This window comes from Hyperolius riggenbachi, chromosome 8 (genome assembly GCF_040937935.1).
Source record: "Hyperolius riggenbachi isolate aHypRig1 chromosome 8, aHypRig1.pri, whole genome shotgun sequence".
In the NCBI taxonomy this organism is placed as follows: Eukaryota; Metazoa; Chordata; class Amphibia; order Anura; family Hyperoliidae; genus Hyperolius; species Hyperolius riggenbachi.
Window position 1 is genome coordinate 45,768,763 of NC_090653.1, and position 18,628 is coordinate 45,787,390.

The following is an 18,628-nucleotide window of genomic DNA, read 5'->3' on the forward strand; positions in this document are numbered from 1 at the left end:
ATCCCATTTTTTTTATATTTAAGCATCTACAAAGTAGATAGAATATTTAGTTGCCTCTGCTCAGTGGCAGCCTATTATGTGTCCCAGAGTTAGAAAAAAGTCAGTAGTTCATGCATGTTATCTCCCTCTGCTCTCAGAAGTTGTATTCTGCCAGGAAAATATTTATGGCTGTAATTTGATTATCAGTGATGTTTACTATATTCCCAACAAGATACAGACAGAAGCTGCCAATTCCATGCCTAAAAATGAACTCTTGTTTTATTTTTATTTGATTTCTTCCATGTTGTATGGTGATTGGTCACATTTCTTTTTATTATTAGCTGTTATTGTTGCATATTTTTACTGTATAGCACTCACATCTTCTGCAGCACTTTACAGAGTACACAGTCATGTCACTAACTGTGCTCAGAGGTGGTCACACTCTAATCCTACCATAGTCCTAGTCTACTGTTCCTACCTTAAGGTGGCCACTAATGGTCCAATTTCTAGCGAAAAATTGTTTGAGCGATCAGAAATTCTGATTGGAAGAAAAATCGTTCACTGCACCATCAACGAACCAATCTTTGCTTCCTATCTATCACAACCAATCAAGAAAATCCATATTTTGGTTTGACAAAAATCCAATCGGACGACTATTTTTATAATCGTTCATAATGGATTGTGCCCATCAACTGAGATTATTTTCAACCAATCCGATCAGAATTTCTGATCGCTCAAACTATTTTTCACTAGAAATTGGACAGTTAGTGGCCAGCTTTAGTCTGAGGCCAGTTTTAAAAGGGAGCCAATTAACTTACCAGTATGTTTTGGAATTTGGGAGAAAACCGGAGTGCCTGGAGGAAACCCACACAAATAAGGAAGAACATAAAAACTCTGTGCAGATAGTTCCCTGGGTCAGTTGTTAACCTGGGACCCTATGCATTACATTATCCTGCCACCTGGAGATGTGTATTGGCAATATACAGTTTATAACAGCTCGTGTCCCAGACTGTCTCAATGCCATCACCTCTATCATGTCCACCCGTTTTCTAAAACTCAATATGGACAAGACTGAAATAGTAGTCTTCCCACCTCACAACTCTATGCCCCTGCCAGACGTCTCTATTTCTGTTGATGGCACTTCCATATCGCCTGTCCCCCAGGCTCGCTGCCTAGGTGTAATTTTGGACTCCAGTCTCTCATTCAAACCACACATTGACAAACTCTCCTCCTCTTGTCGCCTCCACCTAAAAAGCATCTCCCGCATCCTCCCTTTTCTAACACAGGACACTACCAAACTTCTGGTGCATGCCCTGATCATTTCCCGACTAGACTATTGCAACTCTCTGCTCTGCGGTTTCCCTGACAACTGTTTAGCCCTGCTAGAGTCTGTTATGAACTCTGCTGCACGACTCATCCACCTCTCCTCCCACTTTTCCAGCCCAAGCCCCCTCTGTCAGTCCCTTCACTGGCTGCCAGTTACACAAAGGATACAATTTAAAATACTCTTGCCTACAAAGCTCTCCACAACGTAGCTCCTTCCTATCTTAATCAACTTATTTCCAGATACCATCCTACACGCAATCTCCGCTCTGCTAACGATATCCTTCTGTCTTCTTGCCTGATCACCTCTTCCCACTCCCGCTTACGAGACTTCTCTCGATCCTCTCCCCTCCTCTGGAACACTCTCCCTCAACACATCTGCCACTCACCCACACTTACTTTTTTTTAGGCTCAATCTGAAAACTCCCCTCTTCAGGCAAGCATACTGTCCTACCTAGGAGCCTGCCCACTAACCACCATTTCTACCACCCCATACACAGCATCCCTTTACTTACTGTCCTATACCTTAAATGTTTAGACTGTAAGGCAGGGGTCCCCAAACGATTTGGATCGAGGGCCGGGTCAACATACTTCAGGCTGCTGGGGGGCCGGAGTATACATAAAATGATGTAGAAGTCTTTGTGCACCAGACAGTGAAGCTTACCCAAGTGACAACCTCCAGTCCTATTGGACAGCAGTGTCACCTGATGTGGAATTTGATTGGAAACCAGCGAATTGCTGCTTTCTGGCTTCATTCTATATGCAGACCACCAATATTTAAAGATGTAGCTGACAGCATCTATAATACCTTTTGTGTGTGGGGGGCCGGTAAAAAAGCCTCAGGGGGCCACATTCGGCCCGCGGGCCTTAGTTTGAAGACCACTGCTGTGAGGCCTTTTAGGCCAGGGCCCTCTTCCCTTTCGTCTCACGATGCTGTGTAATGGGTGTACCTACCTCCCACCTCTGTGTAAAATATGTTGTTAATGTCTTCACTGCTTTAGCTGTTATACCCTCTCCTCTTGTATCAACTGTTTGTATTACATAGTTACATAGTTATTTTGGTTGAAAAAAGACATACGTCCATCGAGTTCAACCAGTATAAAGTACAACACCAGCCTGCTCCCTCACATATCCCTGTTGATCCAGAGGAAGGCGAAAAAACCCCCACAAGGTATGGTCCAATTAGCCCCAAAAGGGAAAAATTCCTTTCCGACTCCAGATGGCAATCAGATAACATCCCTGGATCAACATCATTAGGCATTACCTAGTAATTGTAGCCATGGATGTCTTTCAACGCAAGGAAAGCATCTAAGCCCCCTTTAAATGCAGGTATAGAGTTTGCCATAACGACTTCCTGTGGCAATGCATCCCACATCTTAATCACTCTTACTGTAAAGAACACTTTCCTAAATAAATGGCTAAAACGTTTTTCCTCCATGCGCAGATCATGTCCTCTAGTCCTGTGAGAAGGCCTAGGGACAAAAAGCTCATCCGCCAAGCTATTATATTGCCCTCTGATGTATTTATACATGTTAATTAGATCCCCTCTAAGGCGTCTTTTCTCTAGACTAAATAAACCCAGTTTATCTAACCTTTCTTGATAAGTGTGACCTTCCATCCCACGTATCAATTTTGTTGCTCGTCTCTGCACCTGCTCTAAAACTGCAATATCTTTTTTGTAATGTGGTGCTCGGAACTGAATTCCATATTCCAGGGTATACTTTGTTTTGTTATACCCTGTACGCTATTCTACAGCGCTGCGGAAGATGTTGGCGCTATGTAAATCAATAATAAAATAATTTTTGGGGGGGTTGACTGTTGTGCTTTTCTTCCTACTCCTGTTTAGATACCAACTTGTATTAGTGGCAGGATAGTGCACTGCTTAAAGTGGACCCAAATTAAAAATACAAGATTTCAGAAATAAAATCTATTTTCGAAATTATAATAATAAATAGTAGCCTTTTTTCAGCTGCATGATGACAAATATAAAATATTTTACATTTATTGGAGGAACCAGAATCCAGCAAACTGGTGGAGTAGATGGTGTCCAGCAATGGAGGAATCGCTAATGGCTGCCCCCAGTATAACCCTAGTTATGTAAAGAGAAGGTTGAAAAGCATGCACTGAAATGCTCATAGGCTTGAAGGAGTGTTTATTTATCTTTGTATGTGTCAGAGTGGTGCAACTAAATATTTTGAATTAAAAAAAAATGTTTGCTTTGGGTCCGCTTGAAGGGCTCTGACACAGGAGACCTGGGTTTGCGTTTCGGCTCTTCCTGTTCAGTAAGCCAGCACCTATTCAGTGAGGACACCTTGGGCAAGACTCCCTAACACTGCTACTGCCTATAGAGCGCGTCATAATGGCTGCAACTCTGGTGCTTTGAGTCCGCCGGGAGAAAAGCACAATATAAATGTCTTGTCTTGAATTGATTTGTGCTGTTGTATCCTTTAGTACGAGGCTCAGTGCACAGGTGCAGCCATCATAAACACTTTCCAGACTTTGGTTGCGATGCATGTTGACTGTATTTTCGTAAACAGCTCCTCCGGGAAGCATTGTACTACCGCATAATGGAATCCGTGGGGGAATTCCGAGCCAGTAGAGAGAATCGAGTACATAACTTTTTATTTTGTTTTGGGTTTTTTTACAATATGAAGATCAGTTGTGTGGTAGAGGGAAACATCTCTAAATAAAGGCAATACAAACACGCCTCATTGGGATGACAACCTCTGAGAAATGTCTAGCGAAAGCGTTGGAGCGATTTTTGGGATCCAGATCTTGGGGGGATTACGTGTGTAATGACTCCGCTCCAGATGGCTCGATGACCTGTGTGCAACCTGCTGAGGATTTAATTAATGAGAAATTTAAATTAGAACAGGGCAGTTTTTTTCTGCGATGAGCAAAGCCATTTCAGAAGTAGGGACGGTAATTAAAAGGTGACACATTTTGGATGAAGTAGAGAGAGTTAGAGGTATCAACAGGATTATTACCTAAACTGCAGTATAGTAAAGCAACCACAAGATGTCACTGTCTGTAAAATGTGATGAGGATCTTTATGGGATTATTATTCCCTGTATTCATTCTGTGTTCCTATCTGTTCTAAGTAAGCTGCATTTCCTGATGGTGGTGTATGATCCAGGGCTGTGGAGTCGGTACAAAAATCTTCCGACTCCAACTCCGACTCCTCAGTTTATGAAACCACGACTCCGGGTACCCAAAATGGCTCCGACAAATCAAATCAGACTCCTTAGTCTAATACTTATCAGTGCTGTGGATTTTGTACAAAAATCTTCCGACTCCTCAGTTTATGAAATCAGCGACTCCAACTCCGACTCCGGGTGCCCAAAATTGCTCCGACTCCGACTCCACAGCCCTGGTATGATCTACAGTATCTCTGCATGTTTTTCTTCAGTAAAGAGTTCTAACTTCTTATACTAGGTTGCCTATCTGCGTGTACAGACCGCTCTGCTCCATCAGGTTATGGGCCCAGTCACTAGATGCTTAGATACAGAGATACAGATCGCAAAACTCCAGACAGCACAGCTGAACAGAGAGAAGGCGTAAGGGCCAGTTTTGACTGTGCGTGGGTTGCAACACGCAAGACCTAATGCCGTCACAACTATGATATGAGACCCATCGGAAATCCACTAGCGGTGCCATGCCAGTGACAGCCAGTGCATATTTCTCTGTAACAAAAGGACATCTTAGATGTATGTGTACACATGTATTTTCAATTTTTCGCCATAGCTTTCCCTTACAGGGGGCCACTAAAAGCCTCTATCAACACTAAAAAGACAGTAAGACTGCATAGAAGGAACCTTACTGTCCTCACATCTCTGCCTGCCTTTTGCCACTCTGCGTACATTCAAAAGTGCCACAAGCATGGGCGTCTGCACGTTGGGCAAAATGGGGCGGACCCCCCCAGTTCGTGGCGGTGTCCACAAGGGTACCGTGCGCCCACTCTCACTGGTCGCCGGCTAATTCTGAGGACTGACCCTGGGACGATGGAGAGTGGGGGTCCCTGTCACTACCTAAACTGGGGGGCACCTGTCACCACCTAAACTGAGGGGGTCCCTGTCACTACCTAAACTAGGGGGCTCCTGTGTCGGAGGCGCTCACAATCTAATTCCTACTATAGTCCTAGTCTAATGTTCTACCATTGCGAAATGTATGTAATTTTGGCTACACCTATGACCACACCCACATCCTGGTCCATGGCCATGTCCATTTTTGACGCTGCGTGCCACACTATTACTTCCATTTTTTGGCATGGCACGCTACGTGCACTGCACAACTTTCCCCCCATATTGGCTCCTCCCCTTCTGGAAAATTTTCTGCGGACGCCCATGGCCGTAGGCTAATTTGGGCGCAGGGTTTACCAAAAACTATTTTTGGTTTAATGAGCGCAGGAAATCGGGGTAGTAGGATATCAGTAGATTTATTTTTTAAAAAATTATATAGTGAAACATTGGTAATATTTACTGATATTTTGCTATGACCTAACTTCTCCCTATTCTCACACAGGACCCTCCCCTGGTGGTGCCCCATCCTTAACCCCCACCTGGTGGATGCGTAAGCTTAACCCCCTTTCCTGATGGTGCCTAACCTTAACTCTTCCCCATTGGGTGCCTAACCTTAACATCACCCCGAAGGGTGCCTAACCTTAATCCTTCCCTGGTCGTGCCCAACCTTACGCCTTCCCAGTGGGTGCCTAACCTTAACCCCCTCACCTGGTGGTGCCTAACCTTAACCCTTCCTCTTTGGGCACCTAATCTTAGATCCCTCCTGCCTGGGAAGGTGCCTAAGCGTATTTTTTCTTGGTGGATGCCTAACCTTAATCCTTCACTGGTCGTGCCTAACCTTAACCCTAACCCGGTGGGTGCCTAACCTTAACCCTAACCCGGTGGGTGCCTAACCTTAACCCTTTCACGGTTGGCGCTTAACCTGAACCCCCTTACCTGGGGGTGCCAAACTTTAACCCTTCCACTCTTCTCTGTTGGGCACCTAACCTTAAGCCCCCCCAAGGGTACCTAACCTTAATTCCTCTCTGGTCGTGCCCAACCACCTAATGGGTGCCTAACCTTAACGCCACACCCCAGAGGGCGCCTAACCTTAACACCCCCCCTGCCGGGCAACTAATCTTAATAACATAGCCATCTTACCTCAAGCTTATTTGTGCGGCCACTAAATAGTGGGCGCCGGGGCTGCCCACTGTGTGAACTGAGGCTATTTGTTTGTCCTATACTGCCCCCAAATCGCTGCCCTCTGACATTCTTACTTTTGTGAAGCTATTGCTAACGAGAAGTGGGGGACACTGAAGCCACAGGGGGCAGAGGTGGTACAGAGAAGGATACTGGAGGCACAGGGGGGCAGAGGTGGTACAGAGAGGGACACTGGAGGCACAGGAGGGCAGGGGTGGTACAGAGAGGCAAACGGGGGCAGAGGTGGTACAGAGAGGGACACTGGAGGCACAGGAGGGCAGAGGTGGTGCAGAGCAGGACATTGGAGGCACAGGGGGCAGAGGTGGTACAGAGAGGGACACTGAAGGCACAAGAGTTCAGAAGTGGTGCAGAGGGGGACACTGGAGGCACAAGAGTTCAGAAGTGGTGCAGAGGGGGACACTGGAGGCACAAGGGGACTTAGGTAGTACAGAGAGGGACACTGGAAGGCACAGGGGGCAGAGGTGGTACAGAGAGGGACACTGGAGGCACAGGGGACAGGTTGTACAGAGGGGGACACTGGGGGCAGAGGTGGTACAGAGGGGGACACTGGAGGCACAGGGGAGTAGAGGTGGTGCAGAGGGTAACACTGGAGGCAGAGGTGGTGCAGAACAGGACACTGGAGGCACAGGGGGACAGGTTGTACAGAGGGAAACACTGGAGGCAGAGGTGGTACAGAGGGGGACCCTGGAGGCACAGGGGGCAGAGGTGATACAGAGGTGGACACTGGAGGTGCAAGGGAGGCAGAGGTGGCAAAGAGGGGGACACTGAAGGCAGAAGAGGCTTAAAGGTAGCACAGTGTCTTGTTTTCTAACCAGGGACTACCTATAGTGTTTATAACTAGGCTAAGGAATGGAGTGATACTAAAAATTCCCATAATAACTCCTATGTGTAGAATTAAGTTGAATCTAGGATAGCAGTTCCCCGTATAAATCGCTGAAGGGGTCTATCCCGAGATTCTAGAGGGGAGAAAATAAGTAGCTCACATGCTAAGAAGCCTTTTTTAGGAAGTACCCAACCTCAATTAAGAACTAGCCTGAGGAGACTACAGTAACAGGCAGCTTCCCAAGAAGGCAGGTATAACACCACTATAAAGGCAAAAAAATCCAGCGTCTCAGAAAATCCAGCTATAGAAATACGAAGACTGGGAGACGGGAAGGAGGAGGATATAGCCCAAAATAGATGAAGCCAAAGGTAGAGAATTCCACATCTGAAATGCCTGTAAGCATGAGCTCTCCAAAATACTTCTCTTAAAGAGGACCTGAACTCTTGCACAGGATAGAAAGAAAACCAAGAGAAATGCACCATGTATGTATTTAGAGAGTTTAGCCTTTCTAATTCCCCCCTCATCTGTGACTAATCACAACTGTAATCTGATCTATCAGCTGTGTCAGCTGCCTGCCAAGGCAGAGCAGCTAATGTGTAAACACAGGATGTTAATCCTATGTCTTCTTCCATGAAAGCAGGAAGTAGACACACTGCAGATTTATTGCAGCATTTGTATCAGCTGTAACAAAGAAACGATTTTCTGTGAGGCCTGGAACCCACTACAAAACGCTATCGCTAATCGCAATCGCTAGCATTTTGTATGAGCGTTTTATAAGCGATTTCATGAGCGTTTTGGAAGCGATTTTAATTATTAGCGATTAGCATTCTTAATTCTGATTGGTCCTTTCAATTAATTTTAATTTATTTACAGTGTGCAGTGATTTAAAAACGCTAGAAATATCGCTCTGTGTAGGTTTTGATGAGCGATTACGCCAACATTTATATACTTTACATGGCAGAACCGCTAACGCTAAAAATGCTGCATGTGTAGCGATTTGGTAATCGCAATCCCTCCAGTGGATTTTGGCCCATCCATTAACATTAGCAGAGTGTTTAGGGAAATCGCTAGCAGTTTGAATCGCTCCCTAAATGCTAAGAAAATCGCTCTAGTGATTTCCAGCCCTAAAGGTCATTATGCTGTTGCTTATCTTTTAGAGCAGAGTGGAAGTTTTGAGTTCAGTTCCGCTTTTTAAGTCATTTAAGGAGAAATTTATTGTGAGTTAAAGAGAAACCGTAACCAAGAAATGAACTTCATCCCAATCAGTAGCTGATACCCCGTTTCCCATGAGAAATATTTTCCTTTTCACAAACGGATCATCAGGTGGGTCTATATGGCTGATATTGTGGTGAAACCCCTCCCACAGTGTTCTGACATCACACTGTGGGAGCCTTGTTGCATTGTGAGAAATAACAGCTGTTTCCAACTGCCAAAAAAGCCAGCAGCATCTTCCTCCACTGACATCACCTGCCAGCAGTAAAGATGTCACCATGTGGTAAATGCCAGAATGTAAATCAGGGAAAGGAAAGATTTTACAATGGGCTGACTAAATCAGTTATACATAATTATTGTAAAAATGAATCACTTTTTTATTACGTTATATTCACTGGAGTTCCTCTTTAATAAGTAAGGTGAGATAGGGCTTGATTCAGAAAAGGGTGCTAAGTGTTAGCATGCCAGTGAAAAGCCACTTTGCATGTGCTAATATGCTTTGCACGTGCGAAGTGGTTAGCACATGCAAACTACTTAGCACCGTAGTTAGCACATGCAAACTACTTAGCACCGTAGTTAGCACATGCAAACTACTTAGCACCGTAGTTAGCACATGCAAACTACTTAGCACCGTAGTTAGCACATGTAAACTACTTAGCACCCAAGTTTTTTTAAAAAAAATCTGTGTTTATTCAACAAAGTAAAGCATCATATGACAGAATATGCAGTGTAGCAGTGCGCCTCCTAACTTTTCCAACAGTAGCTTCAGCATCAATTATCACTGTGGAAGATGAGAGGTATTGTTAACAATAATATAATGATCGTCACATAATATATAGAGCTCAGATTGAATTTAAATTTCCAAATATTCTATCTTTTACAAGATCATAATTAGCAAGACCAGGGGTATCTAAGCATGGCGCTTAGCACCCTAATTAGCACGGTGCTAAGTAGTAGTTTGCATGTCCTAACTACGGTTTGCATGTGCTAAGTAGTTTGTATGTGCTAACTACTTAGCACTCTAGTTAGCACGCCCAAAGCCTTTAGGCGTGCTAACTGGGTTAGCACCGTTTACTGAATCGAGCCCATAGAGGTGAGAAAAGCTTTGTGAATCAGCCCCTATGAGAGTAATGGGCCTGAGGCTGGGATGAGTGGGCATTGATGTCACCCTGTGCATCATACCAAGGAACAGCTGAGACTGGCAGGCTGTTCTGGCACTTCTATACATTGCAGCAAGTGAAATGATCATGGCAAATGGTTAATCAGTGATTACGTGGCTTAAAGGCCACTATCATGAAAACACATGTACACTTTAAAATACATGTGCACACATACAAATTAGAAGTACATTTCTTCCCGAGTAAAATGAGCCATACATTACTTTTCTCCTATGTTGCTGTCACTTACAGCAGGTAAAAAACATCTGACATTACCGACAGGTTTTGGGCTAATCCATCTCTTCATGCGGGATTCTCAGCAAGGCCTTAAGTCTTTATGAAGACATTCCCTGAAAAGTATTTATACAAAGATGCTGGCCAGCCTCCCTGCTCGCTGCACACTTTTTTGGCAGTTGGAAAAAGCACTAAATGCTTTTGCAAATAAAGAAAACCTAGAGAATCCCCCATGAGAAGATGGGCTACTCCAAAACCTGTCCGTTATCTCAGATTTCTACTACCTACTATACGTGACCGCAACATAGGAGAAAAGTCATGTATAGATAATTTGAATATGGAAGGAATTTACTTATCTGAATGTTTTAACATGTATTTTAAATGTTACGGTTTTCGCAATTATGGTCCTTTAAATCTAACCTGTAGCGAAAAATCTATTTGGCTGCAGTAGTGATTAACACCAGAAACAAGCATGCAGCTAATCTTGTCAGATCTGGCAAGAATGTCAGAAACACCTGATCTGCTGCATGCTTGTTCAGGGTCTATGGCTAAAAGTATTAGGGGCAGAGGATCAGCAGGACAGCCAGGCAACTGGTATTGCTTAAAAGGAAATAAACATGGCAGCCTCCATACACCTCTCACTACAGCTGTCCTTTAACCACTTAAGTACCGCAGGAATTTTCAATGATCTGTGCTGGGTGGGCTCTTCAGCCCCTCAGCACAGATCGTGTGGCAGGCAGGGCGATCAGACTTCGACCCCCCCCCCCCCTTTTTTCCCCACTAGGGGGATGTCCTGCTGGGGGGGTCTGATCGCCGCCGCTCACTTTCGCCTAGCGGGGGGGCTCCTCAAAGCCCCCCTCCGCAGCGCTATTCCCCCCTCCATCTCCTTCCCTCCCTCTCCTGCCCAAGGTAGGCGGTACAGGACAGCGATCCGTCCTGTACCGCCTCTGATAGGCTTCAGCCTATCAGATGCCAGCGATCCCTGGCCAATGAGAGGCCGGGGATCGCCAATCTCATTTATGGTGCTGCTGTGACAGCAGCGCAGTGCCATGTAAACACCGGGGATTTCTTCCCCGCGTGTTTACATTTTGCCTGCGAGTCGCGATCGGCGGCTCGCAGGCTGTTCACAGAGGCCGTTTCCATGGAAAGACCACTGCGACCAGCCGCCGCCTATTGGCGTTGAGATAAGCTTCTACTACAGGAAGATTCAAAGGGTCATTATTCTTGCTCTGTTTTATAGCTTAAAAGACGGAGTGGGATTTCTAAATTGCTAATATGACAGAATGAGGCAATGTTTAAAAAAGAAGGGGGAAAAAAAGCTATACAACTGAAAATAAAAATATTTTTTTCTTTGCTACTAATGTTCTATTCGTTATTCGTACTACACATACAATTATAAGGGTTTTTTTGCTACAGGTTTGCTTTAAAGGTGGCCACATACTTTTCATTAAAATGATCCAATTTTACAGCAATTCAATATAAACGGTTGTACAGAAAGATTTTTATTTTTTTTTAATTTGACCAAATTTCCCCTTTTATTTTTCGATAAATGTTGATCTGGAGTGGTGGATTTTTCTAATCAATCTTTGTGAAAATTGAATAGTGTAGGATGGATTGTCAAATTCTTGATTTAAAAACTTAAGCAGTTTTTTCAGAGTTTTCAATCGTTTATTTTCATAATTGGGGAAAATTGGTCAGATTTTTTTAAATGTCACAATTGTTAAAATTTGATTGTAATTCATGAATTGAAAAGAATATAAAAATTGTAAGGTGTGTGTGTGGCCACCTAAAAGTGGACCTGGACACAAGGACAACAGAGAGAAATGTACCCTGTATGTATTTAGAGAGCTTACTCTGTCTAATTCCCCCTCATCTGTGAATAATCACCGCTGTAATTTGATCTCTCAGCTGTGTCAGCTCAGGAATCTTCTCTGCTATGGCAGAGCAGCTCCTTTGTAAATACAGGATGCTAACAATATGTCTGCTTCCATGAAAGCCGGAAGTAGACACACTGCAGATTTATTGCAGGATTTGTATTAGCTGTAACAAATAAATGTTTTCCTTGGAAATTGAGGCCTAGTTAAAGGATACCCGAAGTGACATGTGACATGATGAGATAGACATGTGTATGTACAGTGCCTAGCACACAAATAACTATGCTGTGTTCCTTTTTTTCCTTTCTCTGCCTGAAAGAGTTAAATATCAGGTATGTAAGTGGCTGACTCAGTCCTGACTCAGACAGGAAGTGACTACAGTGTGACCCTCTCACTGATAACAAATACCCCTTTTTACCTCTTTCTTGCTCTCAGAAGCCATTTTCTGCTAGGAAAGTGTTTTATAATTGGAATTTTTTATCAGTGAGGGTCACACTGTAGTCACTTCCTGTCTGAGTCAGGACTGAGTCAGCCACTTACATACCTGATCTTTAACTCTTTCAGGCAGAGAAAGAAAAAAAGGAACACAGCATAGGTATTTGTGTGCAGGGCACTGTACATACACATGTCTATCTCATCATGTCACATGTCAGTTCGGGTGTCCTTTAACACTGATAGTTGAGTAGAGGTGTGGATGCTGATCTCCATCTGGCTGAGTTCAGCGTCTAGTTGAGTGGCTGACAGGCAGTTAGTAGGATGTATTTGTGGTAAATCTTGAGGAATGCCTGTTGTGGCGGTTGGGTATCAGAGCGTGTTGCTGCAATGATTGTATGGCATTCCAACACAAGTCAGTCAGAGAGCTGCTGCAGATGAAGCGTGTGATAGATGCTATACGCATCATTCGAGAATTGTGATTGGCTGTCATCTTTTATTTGGTGGGGGTAAAGGGGATACAGGATAAACGGTTGCATAGCTATAAACTGCTGGGGAACTGTGCTGGCAAATGGCCTGAAAACTATCAATGTGAACCTGATCTGCCATCACAGATGTTTCATACGCAGTAACTGCAAACTACCCGAATAGTGTACTGTTGTGAAACAGTGCTGCAGTCATGAGTAGATACCTGGATACTTTGTGAAAACGAACCAGCCTCATTAAAGAGAAACCGTAACCAAGAATTGTAACTCATCCCAATCAGTAGCTGATCCTCCCATAAGAAATCTTTTCCTTTTCACAAACGGATCATCAGGGGGCTCTGTATGGCTGATATTGTGGTGAAACCCCTCCCCCACAGTGTGATGTCATGGCCATGGTCCTGACAGTTGCCTGTCTGTGAACTTCTTTGCATCGTGGGACATAACATCTGTTTACAGCTGGTTCTGAGTGGCAAAAAACCAAGCAGCATCTCCTTCCACTGACATCACCTGCCAGCAGTACAAATGTCACTATGTGATAAATGTCAGAATGTAAATCAGGGAGAGGAAAGATATTACAAAGGGTAAACACTGACTAAATCATTTATACATAATTATTGTAATTATTTTTATTACATTATTTTCACTGAAGTTCCTTAACCTCCTTGGCGGTTAGGGTGGAAAAAGAAGCCAGGAGCGGTAATCCCGAGCCTGGCTTGTGGTAGCCGCCGGGAGGGGCTCACCTGCCACCTGCTCTGACCGCTCTTCATTTCAAAGATACCCGAGGTGACATGTGGCATGATGAGATAGACATAGGTGTGTACAGTGCCAAACACACAAATAACTATGTGTTCCTTTTTTTCTTTCTCTGCCTGAAATAGTTAAATATCAGGCATATAAGTGGCTGACTCAGTCCTGACTCACAGGAAATGACTACAGTGTGACCCTCACTGATAACAAATTCCAACTATAAAACCCTTTCCTAGCAGAAAATTGCTTTTGAGAGCAAGAAAGAGCTAAAAAGGGGAATTTCTTATCAGTGAGGGTCACGCTGCAGTCACTTCCTGTCAGGACTGAGTCAGCCACTTACATACCTGATATTTAACTCTTTCAGGCAGAGAAAGAAAAAAAGGAACACAGTATAGTTATTTGTGTGCTAGGCACTGTACATACACATGTCTTTCTCATCATGTCACATGTCACTTCAGGTATCCTTTCAGCTTACCAAAAGGACCACAAGAGGCCCCAAATCTACTACCTTCCCTAGAGCCCCATTACATCCTAATCCATCTCTAGATAGGATAGGTGGCTGTGTTTTGGAGTAATAAAGATTCTCAGACATTAGGCAAACTGTATCTCTAGGTCTTCCATTTCCTTGGGACTGCAGGTAGCCTCAGTGTAATTTTCTATGACAATCTTGTGCTCTTTATTGCCCGAGTCCTGTGACAGTTCAGCTTGTCAGCTCTGTTCCTAGCGATCTGCTCGTCTTGAATGGGTAATGTTTTCTCCCAGCTTGCTAATGAGCACAAACCGCAGAACATAACAGACTGGTATTTCATGTGTTTTGAAATGTCATATTGCTTTCAGCCAGCCATTACGTTTGCCAGATCTGAGGACCGGCAACTCCTTCCAATCTGGCTTCCACCATCTTTGCAGGGCCTGCATCTGTTGCCACGGTAACCGGTGGGAGTGATGGTGAGGTATAGAGCCTTGAGCAGGCATTCCAAATTTCACTGTTTGTGTAGGGGATTAAAGCTATTAAATGGAGCGTTGTCTGGTAGGTTGTCTATATAATGGCTTCAGATTTTCCCGTTTAGGTGTTTTCACTAGGCCCTTTTCCTGCCTTAGTTAAATAATGCAGTGAGGTAGGCAGGACCGAAGCTATGGACACAATCGCAATAACGGATGCTCGGTATAAGGCTAGCAATGAAATCTGATATTATGGAGGAGGCGGAATAAACTGAATGATGAGGTTGAGAACTGTAATTTTATTGGTCCAAACGCACAAAACTCTCACAGATTGCAACGCGTTTCTCGGGACTAGATTCCCGCTTCTTCGGGCAAATAAAGAGAGTCTGATCTCCAATGAGCAGTAGTAGCGCCTAGCACCTCAATGATACGCTGCAATGTTTATTTTCAATTTTTAGATAGTTTTAAACATATATTCTTGGCAGGTTCAAGGGGGACAGTGGGTTGTCACCAAACTGGCTAGAAACAGCCCTATGGGAAGTTAGTTTGGATGGGCAGGCACACGGTTTCTGCTTATCTGTGGAATGTGCTGGAAAAGCAGACCTGATCCATGGTGGAACTGTATTCAAAATATCCACTCTGCTCCTGCAGACTACACACTCTATAAGAACTTCTAGTTGTAGATACAAAGTACTGAAAAGGTTAATAAACTGTATTTCGCTTCGCTCAGAAGCTTATCACAAATTCTTTTCCCCTCTTTATGCCATTCAGGAAGCTGAGGGTTTCTAGACAGTCTGTACTCCAACCAGTAGCTGTTGCTGTGGTTACAAAGCAGTGTAATTTATAGAGGAACTGTAACCAAGGATTGAACGTCATCCCAATCAGTAGCTGATAATCCCTTTGCCATGAGAAAGCTTCACCTTGTCATTGAATAGATCATCAGCGATGTCTGTATGGCTGATATTGAGGTGAAATACCTCCCACAGTGTGATGTCATGACCATGGTCCTGACAGTTTCCTGTCTGTGAGTCTTGTTGCATTGTGGGAAATACCAGCTGTTTCCATCCGCCAAGCAACCAGTATCTCCCTCTGTGTATATGTATATCTATAAAAAATACAACCTTTTAGCCTATCGCATTGTTAGGGGGTGTGGTTATAGATAGTGGCAGTTGGTGCTGTCTACTTTTTTTTTCGTCTGCCAGTAGTAAAGATGATGACGTGCAGGCTGATTATTGATCAAACAATATGAACAGATTACATGGCGAATATCTATCATTTCTTGATCTCTCCCTATCTATTTTTTAACTTCTCACTTTGCAACGTATTGATTTATTTTCCCCCTTTTTGATAAAGTTTCTCTTTAAAGGGAACCAGAGACGAAGCACCCTCATGCATTTTACCATATAGATCAGTGGGAACATTAGAGAAAGCATTCAGTCTGGCTTTGCTATAATGACTCAGCTATAATGATTCCAGAGCAGAGCCAGAAGGGGGCAGGCTTGGGCTTGAAAAGACATTAGAGAAGACAGACTCAGCTATAATGATTCCTGAGCAAAGCCAGACTGAATGCTCAGTCAGGGATTTTATCAGAGCTGCTAACAAGCAGGCTGAGCAGTGAAGGATGATACAGAGAGCAGGGTAGGTGTTTTCTGTAATGTTCCCACTGATATATGTGGTAAACAGTGCTGCTCAAATCCGGATCCGGGAGATACCCAGATAGTTGCTTTCCGGATATCTCCCAGTAAACCGGGGGGGGGGAGTGTCAATCTTACCTGTCTGACGTCTTCTTTGTCCGTCCCTCGGCGCCTCCCACGATGTGCTCCAAGCGCGTCACGTGATTACAAACACTTCCTCCTTCAACCCGGAAGGAGGAAGTGTTTGTAATCACGTGACCGCCGTTTGGACCGCATTGAGGGAGGCGCCGAGGGACAGACTGAAGTAGACGTCAGACAGGTAAGATTGACACCCCGCACAGTTAACTGGGAGATATCTGGATAGAACTATCTGGATGTCTCCCGGATCCGGATTTGAACAGCACTGATGGTAAAATACATGAGGGTGGTTCGTCTCTGGTACACTTTAAGCTTACAGGGCTGGTGCACACCAAAACCCGCTAGCAGATCCGCAAAATGCTAGCAGATTTTTAAACGCTTTTTTTTATTTTTCTGAGGCGTTTTGCTAGCGTTTTGCGGATTGCTGCTGCGGTTTTCAGTATAGTAGATTTCATATATTGTTAGGCCTCGTTCAGACTATACGCGCTGCCGTCCGCATTTTGGCAGCGCGTATAGTGTGCGACACGCAAGAACGGTAGAAGGGCATAGACAGCCCTTCTACCGTTCCCATCATATGCGCTGCGTGGCAGCGCGATTGCGCTATCGCGTGCTGCACGCATTTTTGGGAATCGCAGCGCAGATCCCATTCATTGTAATGAATGGGATCTGCAGCGCAGCGCATAGGAGCGCAGATGGCGTGCGATCGGACGCGTTGCGTTCCAATCGCACAGCCATCTGCGCTAAATGATGTGAACGAGGCCTAACAGTAAAGCTGTTACTGAACAGCTTCTGTAACAAAAACGCCTGCAAAACCGCTCTGAAGTGCCGTTTTTCAGAGCGGTTTGCGTTTTTCCTATACTTAACATTGAGGCAGAAACGCATCCGAAATCCAAAAAATGCCTCACCCAGGCATTTTTCGTTTCTGCAAAACGCCTGCCGCTCTGGTGTGCACCACCCCATTGAGATACATTGACCAAGCAGATCCGCAGCCGCAAGCGGATCTGAAAACGCCCAAAAAGCCGCTCGGTGTGCACCAGCCCACAGAGTGGGAAAGTCTTATCTGACTGTGGACTGAGATGAAAGATTTTTAACAATTTACCAAAGTTCTTGAAAAAAAAAAGACTTCTGCAGAACTGCCCCATATTTTCTGTCATTTTATAACTAGACGGAGTGTCCCTTTTTCTTCATAGGTTGAACGATGCTTGACACTCAAAATGGCTGCCAGGGGAGCCATTTGATTCACCCAGAACGCTAACAACACGTGCAGCAGAAAAACACGAGGGAGGCCGGGTGACGTTTTTAGAGTGTGAAAGGCTAAAATAAGAAAAGAATTTTGGCAGATATCTGCACATCTCTTCCTGCGGCTTGATAAATTTAGTCTGGGTTTTTATAGCGCCGTGGGCCAGAGATGCCAACACAGGGGGTGGGCCGGGGCGCTGGGGAAACATCGCCAAGTCTGTCAGCACTGAGGGGAGGGCTCCAGAACCACAGAAAATACAGCGTCTGCTAGTGGAAAGAAGGATGTTCAGGGTCTTCCAATCTGACCCGTTATTTCCTGTCGCCTCACGAGAATCACCATGCATCGTAACACAGCTGCTTTCCCACAACCCACTGACATTTAACCCTTCATCGCAGAGATGTGCAGGCCGTGCTGCAGAAATATTACACGATAGAAGATTAGGGCCAAGAATCCATTAAACCAGGCCTCTTATGTTTTTATGTATCGACAGCACGGTGACGTAGTGGTTGGCACTCTACTAGTCATGGCATTATCTGTAAGGAGTTTGTATGTTCTTCCCATGTCTGTGTGGGTTTTCTCTGGACACTCCTGTTTCCTCCCACACCCCAAAAACCTACAGATACGTTGATTGGCTTCCCCCTAAATTGGCTTTGGACTACAATACACACATACATACATACATAGACCTATGACTATGGTAGGGATTAGATTGTGACCCCCTCTGAGGGACACTAGACACCAGGGAACTGTATAGGGGAGGGAGGACCACTAGACACCAGGGAACTGTATAGGGGAGGGAGGAGGGGCACTAGACACCAGGGAACTGTATAGGGGAGGGAGGCGGGGCACTAGACACCAGAAAACTGTATAGGGAAGGGAGGCGGGGCACTAGACTCAAGTAGGGATGATCACAGGTGTGCAAATTCTTCCAAGTTGATGCAAATGTATGCAAATTGTTAGGCAAATATGTGCAGCTTGAAAACGGACCAATAAGTTTAAACCTGGGTTTAAATTGATTGGTCCATTTTGAAACTGCATACATTTGCATAAAAATTTGCATAATTTTGGAAGCATTTGCATCTCATTGATCATCCCTAGACACGAGGGAACTTTATAAGGGAGGGAGGTGGTCACTAGACATTGAGGTTGGCCCGCGACTTGTCCCAGTGTACAATTTCGGCCCACTTTGTAT

The 18,628-nt window shown here is 44.6% G+C and overlaps 1 pseudogene; it reads left to right on the plus strand.

The window, feature by feature from the left end:
• Positions 1-18,628, plus strand: part of LOC137528785 (regulator of G-protein signaling 3-like) — a 148,539-nt pseudogene that overhangs the window by 52,541 nt on the left and 77,370 nt on the right.